The sequence below is a fragment of the Apodemus sylvaticus genome, chromosome 15 (assembly GCF_947179515.1).
Source record: "Apodemus sylvaticus chromosome 15, mApoSyl1.1, whole genome shotgun sequence".
NCBI lineage: Eukaryota > Metazoa > Chordata > Mammalia > Rodentia > Muridae > Apodemus > Apodemus sylvaticus.
The window spans coordinates 17,839,143-17,849,470 of record NC_067486.1 but is presented as its reverse complement, the minus strand read 5'-3'; the positions used below and the strand labels follow the sequence as shown (position 1 = coordinate 17,849,470).

The following is a 10,328-nucleotide window of genomic DNA, read 5'->3' as shown; positions in this document are numbered from 1 at the left end:
TAGTAGAGCCTGACCATTGAGCTAAAGCATATTAAAAATATGCTAGCTAATCAAGTGCAAATATTTCAGTCCTTCTTAGAACCGGGAACAAAATACCCAAGGAAGGAGCTATAGAGAAAAAGTATGGAGCTGAGACTGAAGAAAAGGCCATCCAGAGGCTGCCCTACCTGGGGATCCATACAGTCACCAAACCCAGACACTATTGTGGGTGCCAACAAGTGCTTGCCGACAGGAGCCTGATATGCCTGTCTCCTGAGAGGTTTAGGCAGTGCCTGGCAAATACAGAGGTGGATGCTCTCAGCCAAGCATTGGACTGAGCACAGGGTCCCCAATGGAGGAGGTAGAGATAAGAGAGAAGGAGCTGAAGGGGTTTGTAGCCCCATCAGAGGAGCAACAATATGAACCAAGCAGTACCCCAGAGCTCCCAGGGACTAAAGCTCCAACCAAAGAGTACACATGGAAGGACCCATGGCTCCAGCTGCATATAGCAGAGGATGGCCTTGTAGGTCACCAACGGGAGGTGAGGTACTTGGTCCTGTGAAGGATAGGTCCCCAGTGTATGGGAACACCAGGGCAGGGAAGCAGGAGTGGGTGGGTTGTTGAGCAGGGTGAGGGTGGATGGGATAGAGGAGAAACCAGAAAGGAAATAGCAGTTGAAATGCTTTCTTAGTCATGATTTCTATTCCTGCACAAAACCTCATGAACAAGAAGCAAGTTGGGGAGGAAAATATTTATTCAACTTACACTTCCACATTGCTCTTCATCACCAAAGAAAACAGGAACTGAACTAAAGCAGGTCAGGGAGCAGGAGCTTTTACAGAGGCCATGTGGGGGCGGGGAATGTTCCTTTCTGGCTTGCTTCTCATGGCTTGCTCAGCTTCCTTTATCATAGAGCCCAAGTATACCAGCCCAGGGATGGCACCACCCACAAGGGGCCCTCCCAACTTGGTCACCAACTGAGAAAAAGCCACACAACTGGATCTCATGGAGACACTTCCCCAACTGAAGTTCCTTTCCCTGGGATAGCTGCAGCCTGTATCAAGTTGACACACAAAACCAGTCAGTACAATTGACCACTTGTCAACTTGACACACACACAAAATCAATATTAAACTTCAACCCTTACTTTCTTATTCAATCTCAAGATCTAAATAACATTAAAAGTTCCATCATCTTTACATATTAAAAGGTCAATCTTTTAAAAATATCCCATATCTTTTACAATTCAGTCTTTTAAAAATTTGAAGTCTTTTAACTTTGGGCTCCACTAAAGTATGTTCTTCAAGAGGGAAAAATATCAGGGCACAGACACAATCAAAAGCAAAATCAAACTCCAACTATCTGATGTCTGCAATTCCAACTCATAATCCTCTGGGCTCCTCCAAGTGCTTGGGGTATTTCTTTATCCCTGCCCTTTGTGCCACACACCTTGTCTTCCAGGCTCCAGCTGTCTATACTCTACTGCTGCTGCTGCTGCTGCTGCTCTTGGTGGTCATCTCATAGTACTGGCATCTCCAAAACACTGATGTCTTTTGCTATAACTAGGCTTTACCAATAGCATCTCATAGGCTCCCTTCATGGTAACAAGCCTCAACTCCTTTGCATGATCCCTTCAGTCCTGGTCCATCAATTGCAACTGAGGCTACACCTTTACAGATGTCCTTCCATGGCCTCTCATAGTGCCAAGGCTCAGCTGCTCTTCATGACTCCTTCATGACTTTAAATCAGGTACCGCCTGGGTGACTCTTATAGAAATTCAGCCACTACATAAGGTACAACCTTGGCTATCTCTGGAACAAAGCCTCTATGTGCTCTTAGAACATACTTCCCAGAAGTTTTCACTTCAATGATGCTGGACTCTTCATAATAACCACTATTTTTTTTTTTTTTTTTTTTTTTTTTTTTTTTTTTTTTTTAGCTAACCAGCATCAATAGTCCCAGTAATGAAAAGTTAGTAGCTGGTATCTTGTAAATCCCAGCTGATTCTTCTGCCCCAGCTAACCAAAAACCACAGAATCTTCACAATCAAAATAGCAATGACCCTAACAAGTGGTCTTTACTCTTCCCTCTGAAATTTCACAAGCCAGGTCTCCATCTTCTGCAGTGTTCTCACTATTATCTTCCAAGCTTCTACACAACATCCCACAGAACTCTTAATACCAAATGTATCTTCTAGCCCAAAGCTCCAAAGTCCTTCCACAGTCCTCCCCAAAACATGGTCAGGTTGTCATAGGAATACCCCACAATGCTGGTCCCAATTTGTCTTAGACATGGTTTCTATTCCTGCACAAAATATCATGACCAAGAAGCAAGTTGGGGAGGAAGGGTTTATTCAGCTTAGAACTTCAATGTTGCTGTTCATCACCAAAGGAAGTCAGGACTGGAACTCAAGCAGGTCAGGAAGCAGGAGGCCATGGAGGGATGTTTCTTACTAGTTTGCTTCCCCTGGCTTTCTCAGCCTGCTCTCTTACAGAAGCCAAGACTACCAGCCCAGCTAGGGCACCACCCACAATAGACCCTCCCCATTTGATCACCAACTGAGAAAATGCCCAAAACTTGATCTCATGGAGGCACTTTCCCAACTGAGGCTCTTTTCTCTGTGATAACTCCTGCCTATGTCAAGTTGATATACAAAAACATCCAGTACAAATGCAAATAAATAAAATATCTAATAAAAATATAAGTTAATCAGAGGCAACCTGGGCAGGGGCTGATAGAGCCATCTGCCTAGAACTTAAGTGGGGTAGTAGAAACTACAAACTACAACTTATTGTCATTTTCCCCTATGTCTATGTCTATCTCCTTGCGCTCCCTTAATTAGAGCTCCCCTTTTCCATTTCTCTGGTCAAGCCACGTGTACCCTGCTCTTTCTCTCCCCATTGCTACTATGTTCCCCACCCTGGAAAGAATCCGTATTTATTTCCCATTCCCCCAAGCATAGACTAACAGACTGGATACATAAATAGGACCCAGCATTCTGCTGCATACAAAATGGCTACCAAGAGATTGGGAAAGGATTGGGGCTTGTGCATTTATCCCAGTATATTAATTAACATCTGAAGATTTGGACCTATGGACATCCAATAATAGGGATCATGTGGCATTCATTTTTTTATTATTCCTAGTACATATTTTCATTATCCATTCAATGGCCGGTGAGTATTTAGTTTTTTTCTATTTTCTACCTATTAAGAACTTATTGATTCCTCTGTTGAGGGACATTTGTGTTCTTTCCAGCATCTGGCTATTAAGGCTTGAAACCCCAGTATAGGGGAATTCTAGGTCAGGAAAGTGGGAGTGGGTGGGTTGGAGAGCAAGGGGAGGTGGGATGGGATAGGGGATTTTTGGAGGGGAAACCAGGAAAAGGGATAAAATTTGAAACATCAATAAAGAAAATATCTAATAAAAAAGGGTCCAAAAATATAGAAGCAATGAACATGGCTGAAAAGAACCTGTAGAGTAGTGTGTCTTTTGGCCATATAACAAGGAATGATATAGCTGCGTCATATTGTACCTATACTTTCAGCTTTTCTGGGGAATTCTCCATACTTGCAGTAGCTATACCTGTTCGCAATCCCAACAAAAATGAGTGAGAGCTCCTTTCCCTCAAACCCCTTTCAGAATAGAAAATGAATAAACCTTTACAAATCAGTAATTTCTGTTTGTTTATTATATCAAAATCTTTTTTTCATTTATCTCTATTCATTTCTGGTGTGCAAGTGCATGTACGCCTGTGTGCTCACGTATGTTGGAGACCAGATGTTGATATTGAGGGTCTTCTTAAATTTTCTAAATTTTATTTACTGAGGCAAGGTTACTTGTGAATCCAGATCCTTGACCTAATCTAGCTACCCAGTCTTCCAGAAAGCTCTTGTCCTCACCTCTCAAGGTCTGGATTTACAAAGGGTTTCTGAAATCAAACACTGATGTGTCATGTCCATTAGATTAGCCTATGACTTTAATGTCTGCTTTCTGCACATATTGAGTGATTTTTCTGATGGAGCTCTCTGTGCGATTGGCAGGTACAATCAGGGTACCTGCAGAAATCTAGGGCAATAGCAGTAACTTAGATTCTTTGTTATTTAATTTCTGGTTAACTTTTGTTATGATAACATTTCCCCTCACAAATTTAATGCAACTTATGCATGGGTGACTATTGCTGTTGGACTAATTAATTTTTTTTTTACTTGAACAAGTGAAAATCCAAGATCACTTTCTACTTTACTACAGGTCACTATAATCCAATTAAAAATTTACTTGATCTTAAACATTAACAATTTATGCAATTATATTTTTACTTGCTGCAGAAAAATTAGAGATTTAATTATGCCAGAAGCCAACTGTTGAAAAATAACTCTCAAATATTCAAAGGGCATGTATCTACTTTTAAATATATTTATACATATATGGTTCAAATCCTAAAATAGATTATATGAATCCTGTGGGCATACACATTAAATTCTTCCATAATAGGAATGTTCATTTTGTCATCTTTTACCTAGAGTACACTACACATTTGGTCTATTTTATCAGAAAGATTTTTTTTTTTACCAAAATCAAGGGAGAGACACACACACATCTGCTATGTGTGTTTGTTTACTGCATAATTTATAAATATATAAATGCAACTTGCTGAGAATGATTTGATGTTCATGTTCCTATAGTTTCAGGGCTTGTCATTTCGTATTGTGAAACAAATTAGGTCGCCCACCCACAAAAAGAATAATTTTGCCCTTCTTATTACTCATCAGCTGCCAAATGATTCTTTTTCAGGGGACACAACCGATGAGATTTTCATCATTCCACTATTGAGTCTATCAACATGGACATTGTTATGCTCTTGTTTTTAAAGAAACTGTTTCACAGCAGATTTCCTGCTCCTTTTCTTCTTATAAATCTTTCTAGCACCCCTTATGTGATATTCCCTCAGAAGCTGATGCAGGAGTTGGGATGTATCCATTGAGATGGGGCTGTGAAAAGATCTGTACATCTGTGCATAGAGTGCAGTTGTGTTTTTTGTGATAGTCTGCATTTGCTGTAAAGAGAAGATGGAGTGTGAGAGCTCCACTTATATGTGGATATAATGAAAACACTTAGAATTGAGGTAGGAATTATATTAGTCTAGAAAAGAGGTGGTAATAGACTATTCGTGAAGATTTATGTCTTCAGTAGCCCTGGGATGGTTGGCTACAATTCTCAAATCAGGCTTCAATGGGTTCCATCATGCTTATTGGATCTGAAGACCAATTATATGGCTGTTTGTTTCCACCTACAAGTATTAGGCATTTGCTGTAACCCTATATAGCTTGCTATGCATGATCTTGTTGTAACATATAACTGATAAGATTTGGTCATACCATTAATTGCTCCCCTCTTGGTAGCATACACTGTATTTTCTGATACCATGGAAGATAGACCACAGGAATAAAGCTATCAAGTTTGATCCATCAGACAAGAATTATACTACTTAACTGTCTTAAAATTAATATTTCATTCTTTGTTATATGATAGAACATGATTAGAGTCTCCTTATTTCTGTAATCATTACTCTTAAGTTTTACATATAATTATGCAGATATATTAATGTGGATTGTAAGAAATAAATTAACCATTATTTTAAATTTGTTTGAGATATTTTGTAAAATTTTAAAATTTCTCAATTTATAAGACTAGTTTTATAAGTATGGTAATGTTTAAAATATTCATTAACTAATTGACTGATATTATAATCATTAAATTTAAGTAAGTTTTATATATTAAGCTATGACAACTTTATTGAATTATTTTATATGACATCTGCTTATTCAAACAAATTTCGAAGCAGAAGACTAGGGATACAGTTCAGTTGTTGGAGTGCTCATCTTGAGTGGGGAAAGCCCTAGGTTCCCTTTTCTGACAACATGAAACAAGGAGTTGTGTTGCCCTTTGATCCCAGCACTTAGCAAAGAGACAGGAAGAGAATTTTAAAATCATTCTCAGCCACATAGGGAGTTTCAAGCTAGACTGAAACACATGAGAACCATTCTGAAACTATTGGAAAATGTTTCGAAGAATTCTCATTTAAATAGGCATTCTATTTAGGTTAATTTTTCATTCCAAATGTTTCATACCCTTGGATGTGTGCGCATCTCATGACCCTTCTCATGATTATGCATGTGAACCAAAAGTAATCCATAAAGAGAATCAAAACATTATGAGATATAAATTTATTTATTTATATTTGATTAATTAAAGTTAAGAATAAACCCATAGGTAACAATGTCAGAGTCTTGTCTTCATTCAATGTCAAAAAGTGGAGCATGCCTGACAGGAGAAAATTCTGACTTACACACAGCAGTTCTAGCTTTTGCATATTCATTTACACCTAGGGACTCTATACTATATAGAGGTAAGGGACAGTAAAAGACAAGAAACCGGATAACTTACTGAAAACAATCACTGATACATTATCAGTGTTGGAAGTATGAAAGTCGTTGTTCCTAAGTACAACAAAGCAAAGTCTTCACTTATAGAGGGTTCTGTCACTTTTTAGATAAAAGAAAATAAACTTTTTTTCAGTTAGTTTTAGCGAAACTTTCTTAACGTACTCTTATAAGTTTGTAAAAGTGCTTATAATAATTAATTTTTTCTTCTTTTTCTTCTCTGTCTCTCTCTCTCTCTCTCTCTCTCTCTCTCTCTCTCTCTCTCCCCAGTTTCTTACTTATTTTTGTGTTTTATGATTGATATTTTACTTTCTTTTTAATTTTACAAAATGCTAATTTTAAATTACACTAAGTTTGGAAATACACAATTTTACAGTTCCACAGGAAAATAATGAAAAGTTAAAGTTAATATTTTTTCCAATTTAGTACTTCTGTTTTTCTGCTTAATTATGGCAGTACGGGAGTTAGGATAGTTGCTATAGAGGTAGAATTTATTTCTAATTGTGTTTTTAAATATACATTCTAGGACTGCCTACCATGCGCAGCCTGAGCCGCTCGCTGAGTGTAGGTCAGCGGGCGCTGAGAAATGGACCAATTTTGACAAGATGTAGTGTGACAGCACTTCTGGTTGGACATGTTCAGTCATGGCATCCGAACTCTGTAAGACGAGCTCTGTGGCCAGGCTTGAAAAGCACAAGAATTTGTTCTTAAATTACAGGAATCTGCGCCATTTTCCATTGGAGTTACTGAAAGACGAGGGGCTGCAGCACCTGGAGAGGCTCCGTATGAAAAGGAACTCCCTCACAACCCTGCCAGAAAACCTTGCTCAGAAGCTTCCAAACCTGGTGGAACTGTACCTTCACTCAAATAACATAGTTGTGGTCCCAGAAGCCATCGGGTCCCTTGTGAAACTCCAGTGTCTGGATCTCAGTGACAATGCCTAAGAGATCGTTTGCCCAGAAATTGGTCGTCTGAGAGCGTTGCGTCATCTTCGCTTAGCTAATAACCAGCTACAATTCCTACCTCCAGAGGTTGGCGATTTGAAGGAGCTGCAGACACTAGACATTTCTACCAATCGTTTGCTAGCTTTACCCGAGAGGCTTCACCTGTGCCTTTCTCTGCAGTACCTCACTGTGGACCGCAATCGGCTATGGAGTGTGCCGCGTCATCTCTGCCAACTGCCCAGGCTCAATGAGCTCTCCATGGCTGGAAACCGTCTTGCATCTTTGCCAGTCGATTTAGGTCGCTCTCGGGAACTGCAGTATGTGTATGTGGATAACAACGTCCAGCTGAAGGGCCTGCCCTCATACCTCTACAACAAAGTCATCGGCTGGCTACAACGGCTGTGGCATCCCCATCCAGTTGTCCGAGGTGAGACTGCTGACCTTCTCATCTAGGCAGCTGACCGTCTTCCTCCCAGCAGAGGTGAAGGCAATAGGCACAGAAAACGATCGTGTCCTGCCTCTGCAAGAACTGACCATGTGGAGTCTCTACCGCACCTACCACAGGCTTTGGAAAGATCTGAACTTTTTGTCGCCAATCTCATTACCCAGAAGTCTCCTGGAACTGCTGCACTGCCCCCTGGGGCACTGTCGCCAGTGTAGTGAGCCCATGTTTACCTTTGTCTATCCTAAGCTCTTCCCCTTAAGAGAGACACGGATGGCAGGCCTGCAGCAGAGGAGGACAAGCATTGGCTTTGTGGCTTACTGCTGCTGCACCCAGTGTCTGCTGACTTTTAACCTGCTGTGTTGATAAACACTCAAGAGCCTTAAGAGCACTGCCAGCACAGCCACAACAACTGCCTGCCATCGCCCAGCATGTGCTGCCAGCCAGCCAGCAAGACCAGAAGAGTCCAACCAGGCAGGACAGACCATTCCATCCTGCCCTGTCCTGTCCTGTTCAGCGGAGGGGCATGTCGAACTCTCTGGAAATGTCCTGAGTGGGCTTCACAACTAAAAGGCCTTCACCTTTCCCTCAAATTGGAATATATCCTCCCCCAAAGAGAGAGATGCCCATGAATATACAAGAAGCCTACAAAACTCCAAACAGACTGGACCAGAACAGAAATACTTCCCGTCACATAATAATCAAAACACCAAATGTTCTAAACAAAGAAAGAATATTAAAGGCAGTAAGAGAAAAAGGCCAAGTAACATATAAAGGAAGACCTATCAGAATCACAGCAGACTTTCCACCTGAGACTATGAAGGCTAGAAGGTCCTGGGCAGATCTCATGCAGAAACTAAGAGAACACAAATGCCAACCAAAACTACTATATCCAGCAGAACTCTCAATCACCGTAGATGGAGAAACTAAGATATTTCATGACAAAACCAAGTTTACCCAATATCTATCCACAAACCCAGCCATACAAAGGATAATAGGAGGAAAACACCAATACAAGGAGGGAAACTTCACCCTGGAAAAAGCAAGATAGTAACCTTTCATCAAACCCAAAAGAAGTTAAGCAATCAAATTTAAAAAATAACGTCAAAAATGATAGGAAGTAACAATCACTATTCCTTAATATCTCTTAATATCAATGGACTTAATGCCCCAATAAAAAAGACACAGACTGACTGACTGGATACCCAAACAGGACCCTACATTTTGCTGCTTACAGGAAACACACCTCAGGGTCAAAGACAAACACTACCTTAGAGTAAAAGGCTGGAAGACAATTTTACAAGCAAATGGTCTCAGGAAACAAGCTGGAGTAGCCATTTTAATATCAGATAAAATTGACTTTCAACCCAAAGTCATCAAAAGAGACTCTGAGGGACACTTCTTGCTGGTCAAAGGAAAAATACAACAAGAAGAACTCTCAATCTTGAACATCTATGCTCCAAATGCAAGGGCACCCTCTTTTGTAAAAGAAACTTTATTAAAACTCAAAGCACACATTGCACCTAACACAATAATTGTGGGTGACTTCAACACTGCACTTTCCTCAATGGACCGATCAGGAAAACAGAAACTAAACAGGGACATAATGAAACTAATTGAAGCTTTGGACCAATTAGATTTAACAGATATATATAGAACATTCGATCTTAAAACAAAAGAATATACCTTTTTCTCAGCACCTCATGGTACCTTCTCCAAGATCGACCATATAATTGGTCACAAGACAGACCTCAACAAGTATAAGAAGATCGAACCAATACCATGCCTCCTATCAGATCACTATGGAGTAAAAGTGGTCTTCAATAGCAACAAAAACAACAGAAAACCCACATACAGGTGGAAACTGAACAATATTCTACTCAATAATATCTTTGGTCAAGGAAGAAATAAAAAACGAAATTAAAGACTTTTTAGAACACAATGAAAATGAAAACACAACATACCCAAATCTATGGGACACAATGAAAGCAGTGCTAAGAGGAAAACTCATAGCCCTGAGTGCCTCCAAAAAGAAAATGGAGAGAGCATACATTACCATCTTAATGACACACCTGAAAGCCCTGGAACAAAAAGAAGCTATTTCACCCAGGAGGAGTAGAGGGCAGGAAATCATCAAACTCAGGGCCGAAATCAATCAAGTAGAAACAAAGAGAACCATACAAAAAATCAATAAAACCAGGACCTGGTTCTTTGAGAAAATCAAAAAGATAGATAAACCCTTAGCCAGACTGACCAAAGGGCACAGAGAAAGTATCCATATTAACAAACTTAGAAATGAAAAGGGAGATATAACAACGGAAACCGAGGAAATCCAAAAAATCATCAGATCCTACTACAAAAGACTGTACTCAACACAACTGGAGAATCTGGAGGAAATGGACAATTTCCTTGACAGATACCAAATACCAAAATTAAATCAGGACCAACTAGACCATCTAAACAGTCCCATAATGCCTAAAGAAATAGAAGGAGTCATAGAAAGTCTTCCAACCAAAAAAA

The 10,328-nt window shown here is 39.9% G+C and overlaps 1 pseudogene; it reads left to right on the top strand.

Moving 5' to 3' along the window:
* The first annotated feature begins 6,984 nt into the window (after window positions 1-6,984).
* Window positions 6,985-8,174, top strand: LOC127665797 (leucine-rich repeat-containing protein 28-like; annotated as a pseudogene).
* Window positions 8,175-10,328: the final 2,154 nt, after the last annotated feature.